The 7,002-nt window shown below is 28.0% G+C and overlaps 1 protein-coding gene across 10 annotated transcripts in view; it reads right to left on the bottom strand.

The window, feature by feature from the left end:
- LOC111635468 (B-box type zinc finger protein ncl-1-like) overlaps positions 1-7,002 on the bottom strand; it is a 115,550-nt gene that overhangs the window by 71,507 nt on the left and 37,041 nt on the right. For 6 of the 10 annotated variants that reach the window (XR_002758387.1, XR_002758384.1, XR_002758385.1 and 3 more), the window contains exon 2: positions 4,813-4,896. The exons of the other annotated variants lie outside the window; for them this stretch is intronic. The gene's annotated coding sequence lies outside the window, so the exon portion shown is untranslated. The remainder of the gene's footprint in view (positions 1-4,812; positions 4,897-7,002) is intronic. 10 annotated transcript variants of the gene reach the window in all.

Here is a 7,002-nt window from a genome sequence, read left to right as displayed (position 1 = left end):
TCCTATTTCGTTAGACTTTTCGAACGATTCGTTACTAACGCGTTTAACTCGTTTGACTTTACGAACGTACCCATTATTAAAGACTTCGATACAAAAATGAAAATTTGTGAATTGGCAAAGAAGTTTGATCTACCGGAATTGTCGGTCAGAACAATTATAAAAGGCAAAGAAAAAATTCTCGAAGCTGTGAAAAATGCTCAATCTTTAAATTCGAGCATCATTCGTAAACGTCACAGTATTATCACTGAGATGGAAACAATGTTAAAATTATGGCGTAATAATCAAGTAAAAGTGAAAAATTGTAAAATAATATAGGTGTAATTTGTTATACATATGTATTATCTAAGATTTTATTAAACATTTTTTTTTCTAAATTATTGTTTTCTTTAGTCTCCGGCCCCAATTAAAAATTATTTGTATGTATTTATATGCGAAATTATACCCCGACTTACGCGGTTACTGCTCGGTCCCACCTATCGCGTAAGTTCGGGGTATTACTGTATTATATATTGTTAGTATCAATGACAGTGATGCATTCACTACAGGCTACTGATTGCTTTATCCACATTTGTTTTAGCCTACTAGTAGACTATTCATTTAACATCAACTTATGTAGCTGATACAGATCTATAATGGAATTTTCAACTGAAAATTCAAGGTTCACATTTATGCAAGCATAAATGTGAACCTTGGATATGTTAACAGCATTTTTTTCTATAAATCATTTTTAAAAAAAATAAATGATAATTTCATATATAAAAATAAATTAGATCATTTTCCATAAAACTGCAATTAGTTAAAAAGTACTTTAATGGAAAACTGCTAAAATCAAATATCATAGCCAGCTCAATGCACTTTCAAACCTCCTAGCTTATCAGGATATAAATCTACAATTGCACTGATTTGGAATCTACAAATCTACTGATTTGGAATCTACAAATCTACTGATTTGGAATCTACAAATCTACTGATTTGGAATTTTTGAATGAATAGTTTATTCATTCAAAAATTCCAAATCAGTGTATTTGTACTAATAGTTCACGAAAATAATAATTTTCGTGAACTATTAGTACTTAAGTATGTAAAAATTTATTACATTTCATGTTGTACGAGGGTTTTACCCATTTCTCGAACCATGTCAGAGTGAATCCGTGCTATAAAAGTACCGTGTTATACGGGGGATGGTACCAATTCTCGAACAGTGTTAGAGCGAATCCGTGCTATAGAAGTGCCGTGTTATACGGGGGTTACCTGTACACACAATTTTTTTTTCAGATGAAAACTGATGAATCTAAAAAATTCTATTCATTGTCAGTATATTTTATATTATGCAGTTATAGTGATTAAGACAGCTACAGATAATTTATCATTAATCTCATGTTGATTAAGTACAATAAATTTCTTCTGACTTATTTGATAACTAAATAAATTCTTAAATATGAATTTGTATGTTTATTTTCAAACTTCAAATAATTTGATTGATATTCAGCTTCAAAGTTTAAAAACATCTTATGCCCATTGATCTTAAATCTAGTCATATTGACAACTCGCAATTTAAAACAATTTACGCAAGAGAATATTAACAGGACAGGCACCACAGAGATTGTAAGAGACCTAATAAAATCTACATCACAGCTAATTTGAAATAACACATAATTTAGATATGATTCTACAGAAAATTAAATGCTAATATCAAACAACAACTAACAATTACAATAAAATAATCAGTTGGCTAGTATTGTAATGTAGAATTTTAAACTTGCGTTTACATAATAGGCTTCCTGATTCTTGAATTCTCCATAACCAGGAGACATTATTGGAGATACAGGTAACCCCCGTATAACACGGTAGTTACGTTCCAAAAAATTGCCGTGTTATGCTAATCCATGTTATACGAAACAAAGAACTAATACGAAAAGGAGGGTTAGGTTCCAAAAATTAAAAATCATGCTAGTATATTTTCATAATTAAGATAAATATCTTCATTAAAATTTTTTAAGTGATACATATTAATATAAATTAAACAATGTTTTCTTCGTCATCACTAAAAACACTATTAATTAACCGAGAGCGTTTTCTTTTTGGCAAGTTATCCTTATCCTCTGAGCATTTTTCTGCATTATCTTCAGATCCATGCTTTACCTTTTGCAAAATGTATGTAATTTTAGATTGCTTGCTTCTAGTTAAAAGGTCTTTATAAATTTCCTTATATGGTGCTAAGCACTTATGAAGAATAAAGCAAGTATGGAATAAGGGAAAAACATTCGGCAACATCAGAAGCAGAAGCGTCGCGATCTGGCAACATTGAAACAAGTTTCGAGAAGGACCGCGTGTATCGACAGAAGGCGAGAAGAGAAAATTTACATACTTAAGTACTAATAGTTCACGAAAATTATTATTTTTGTGAACTATTATTACTTAAGTATGTAAAAATTTATTACATTTCCTGTTGTATGAGGGTTTTACCCAATTCTCGAACCGTGTCAGAGTGAATCCATGCTATAAAAGTACCGTGTTATATGGGGGATGGTACCAATTCTCGAACCATGTTAGAGTGAATCCGTGCTATAGAAGTACCGTGTTATACGGGGGTTACCTGTATTTATAATCCAAGATAAATCAGATTTTGTCTGATTTGCTCCTTCATTCTGCTGTTTATTATTTATTGTTTACTTACTAATCAATGTCTCAATAATCATTTTATGAACTGAACTGAAATATTGTGAGAAATATTTAAAAATATAATTAGTTTAATAAAAAATTGCTTTAACTCTTTCCTTTATATTTATAGTATAAAGGAAAGAGTTATTATGTCTTTTCTTGTATATCTCATGTCTTTCTTGTTAAATATTCCAATATTTAACAAGAAAAAGAGCATAAGAGGTAGAATATAAAATTGCTTATTGGAAGTGCTATTTCACAAATGTTAAAAGATTTTAACATACTGATACAAAAATATTTGCATGTTACATAATGCAGCAAACAGTTATCTCAACCAATTCTCTAATTTATAAAACTATTATAAATAAGAAAAAAATGCATTGGTAGCACATTTTAATGTATTGCTCAAAAGGAAAAATATAAAATAGCAGTAACAAAAATGGTAAAATTTTAAATTCTACACATCATATGTAACAGAAAAAGTAGATAAACAAAATTCTGTTATAAAATTATTAAGTATTAAACATTTTTTTTTTAAACCATAAACAAACAAACACACACACACACACACACACACACAGTTTTCAAACAGATCTATTCATAAACCATCAAACATTTCAGATTATTATATACTTTAAACATCTCCATAGAAAAATAATTTTGGTATATTGTATAATTTTTAAAACAAAATTAAAATTATTTAGCCTAACTGATTATATTGATTACAATAATAATAATCTCAATCTCTAATAATGATATCTTAATTTATATTGATTATTTATTCTGTATTCATGAGGGACATTTTATTTGTATAAAATTTGATTTAGTTAGTTTGTCCACTTATTTGATTTATAGTTTTTTTTAAACATGCAAAAATGAATTTTTGATATAGAGAGAGATAGTCTCACAAAATTAAAAAATAATGACATTAGAAAACTAATATCTACAAAAGCTTTACATAAATAAAACAACAAAATTCTTAGCCAATGACACAAGAACACTAGTATCATATCCTGGTCTAAAATCACTTATAGGTACAGTACATTGAGGAAAAGATTTATACCTATCAAGATACTCATGAACTGTGTTGAAGTTAAATTATTTAACATGGAATATCTTTGAATATAATTTTAATCATGTACTGTACAACACCCTATTTTTCAATGTACTTTCAATGATTTTAATGTCAACATCTTCAGGAATTGTAATTATTAAAAACAATATCATCATAAATTTAAGTTACTTTAATTTGAACTTATTTAATACCAATATATACTTATTCATCTTAAAATCTGAAAAACAGGTTATATTTGTATTTGTGCATTTGTGTTTGTGTATACAGATATATGAGCCATGCATATATAAAAATAATATTTATGTCCTAGTCTAGAAAACCTCATGCAGAAATTTGCAAAGACAATGTACTAGGCAATATATTAAAGGAACATATGGGTACAAATTTCAACCTACATAGTACATCAAGATACTTAAGACAACAACAACATCAAGCAGATGTTTTGTTGAGCATGCCAGTAAAATGACTGAAGATGTGTATATCAGTATCAAACTCTCTTACTTAAACTGAAGAAAAATACTTCTAAAACTTTCATAATTTTCTTAAAATAAATGGAATGTTTTTTTATAGCCAAACCTTACAGTACACAATTAAATCATTACTTCATAATTTTCATAATTAAAAAAATAGAAAATAATCTAAATTATGAAATTAAAATTCAATAATTTCCTGAAAAATTAATGAATTTTCAGAGAATTTTCAAAATTGAAAAATTGTAAGAAATGAAAAACTATGAACACACAAAAATACTATTTTAAGCTAAAAAAGAATCTCTCTAGATTTTCTTTTCATAACAGATTTATAGTAAGAAAATCAAAATCAGTAACTAGGAAAATTAGTAATAATTTCTAGGAAAAAAAAAATGTATTACAAAAAAGTAACTTTTGATTTTGTTACAAACTTTTAAAAATTTTTTCAAAATAATCTTCACAAATTTTTATTATTTTTACAATATAAAATTTTTGTACATAAAAATTTCAGAATGTATTGATAGTTTCTACTGGGTTTTAATTTGTAAGATTTTTTTTACTATAAAAATTAAAGCTATATATTTATAATATATAAAATGAAATTACTTTTGTTAGCGATGGCTTGTCTACATATGGATCAAAAGATCAATGGTTACAATCATACGAAGAACCAAAAGTTAGTCCACCAAGCTGTAAAAAATTAAAATATTAAATTAATTAAAAATTGTTATTTAAAAAATTTATTGAAACAACTTTATGGAAACTGAAAATTTAATCATTTCTTAAAAAATGATTTAGAATTAATCATTTTACATAATTACTAAATTATGGATTCATAGAAAATGTTTCAGCATAATGAACTGAATGAACTATTTTATATTTTATAATTATACTTTTCTCAATTTGGTATGAAATACAGCAAAACAATACATAAAGCAAGAAAAATAATTATATCAGAAAAATATATTATACAACATTTATCATAGTACTTATATTTTGAGACACTAAATTTTTCTTTAAATTCAAAACAATTTGCTTTTTGGTTCATTTGTTAACTTAAATTTGGTAAATGATTTTTATGAATTCCACTAAATATTTTAATCTATTCAATTGGTTTGACAACTCAACATTGTGAAAGTTAGAACAGAGTAATTTAAATAAGAAGTTCATGAAAAGGATTTTAATCTAATGCAATGAATATCTTTATAAAATAACTTTCTAAAAGATTTTTTTATTCCAAAAATTATTTTCTCAATAATTATAAAAATAAAAATAATTGAGAAAATTTTTATATCAGTTAACAATAGATTCTTATCTTTTAATAATTATTCAACCAACAATTACAAACTTTTTTAAATATGTTTTAACTATAACTGAAGAATTCTAAAAAAATGAAAATTTAGAAATTTATGACAAACAGCCTTGATTAATTACATGGGTGAATCAAAAATTTGCTTCCTCTAATTTGTTTCAAGCAGATGATACAGGAAGTTATGTAATGTTTTGACATCTACAAAGCTCAATGTATCCTCTGCTCATGAGTCATGGAATCTGGCAGCTTCCTGGACATCAGATTGAGAAGAATACACGAGTGATTATATCTAAAAAGTGATTACTATGTATTCAAGAAGAAATACAGGGCACAATTTAATTTTTTTGGGCAAAGGAAACTTCATCAAGAACTAGTAATTGTGTATGGAAGTGATGTGATGTCTACATAGCAAGTGCAATTTTAGGCTGAGAATTTGATTTTGGAAGAACTAGTTTGATCAGGAAGAACTAGTTGTCCATCAATTTCAAATATACTCATTCCCTATTTCAACAATGCAATTTGAACAAACAGGCAAGTAACCATAAACTGAAAGACATGTTTAGTTGTTCATATGAATATGACATCATGTGAATACTGTCCATGGGTATTTGGGTCTCCAACAAATAGATCCCCAGTTAGCTTCCTGTGGATGAAAAGCTCCTGTGAATGAGCTGTCTTTGGAAAACCTGTGCTGTTATATGTAAGAAGAAAAAGAATCAAGTTCCATTGTTGCTAAAGATGAAATCTGGGTTTATCACTTCCAACATAAAACCAAGGAGATATCCTTGGTTTTATAAATCCATAATATGAAATCATCTAATATCTGCTATCAACAAATAGTTCAAGATGTCACAAGTGCTGGAAAAGCAAGGTTTAGCAACTGTCTTGAAGATTCAAGCATGTAAGTTCTCACCAAAGAAAATGATAGTGAATGCCAATGCTATTCAAAACTAGTTCAATTATAATTAATCACCAGCCAGGTCTTCTGTTAGTGTTATGTTTCTCCACAATGTGAGCCAGTAAACTGCCAAAGAATTAGCTGCACTGCTGCAGAAGTGGAAGTTGGAGGATGTCCCATCTTCCCTAAAATCCAAATGTGGTCCCTTCAGACTTCCACCTTTTCCCCAAAATTCAAAAAACTCCAAGGAAAACATTACCAGTCAGATGATGACCTCTCCAATCATTAGGACAGACTATTCTTTATAAGCATGGAACAACTGATAGCATGCTGGGATAAATGCCTCTGAAAGAATGGCAACTATGTAGAAAAATGAGCATGAGACAATCAGCATTTTTGAAAATGCATGTAATTCAATTGTACTACGCTTATGCCAATAAATAATACAGTGGTACCTCAGGTTACGAACGCCCCAGCATACGAAATTTTCAGGATACGACATGAAATTCGAACATATTTTTGCTCCACGATACGAACAAAAACTCACCATACGACGTTACATTAGTTCGCATTTTTCATTTGTTTT

This window comes from Centruroides sculpturatus, unplaced genomic scaffold, assembly GCF_000671375.1.
Source record: "Centruroides sculpturatus isolate CEXI.00-Female unplaced genomic scaffold, Cexi_2.0 scaffold368, whole genome shotgun sequence".
NCBI lineage: Eukaryota > Metazoa > Arthropoda > Arachnida > Scorpiones > Buthidae > Centruroides > Centruroides sculpturatus.
Note: the sequence above shows the minus strand (reverse complement) of the source record. Positions and strands in the feature narration are given on the sequence as shown.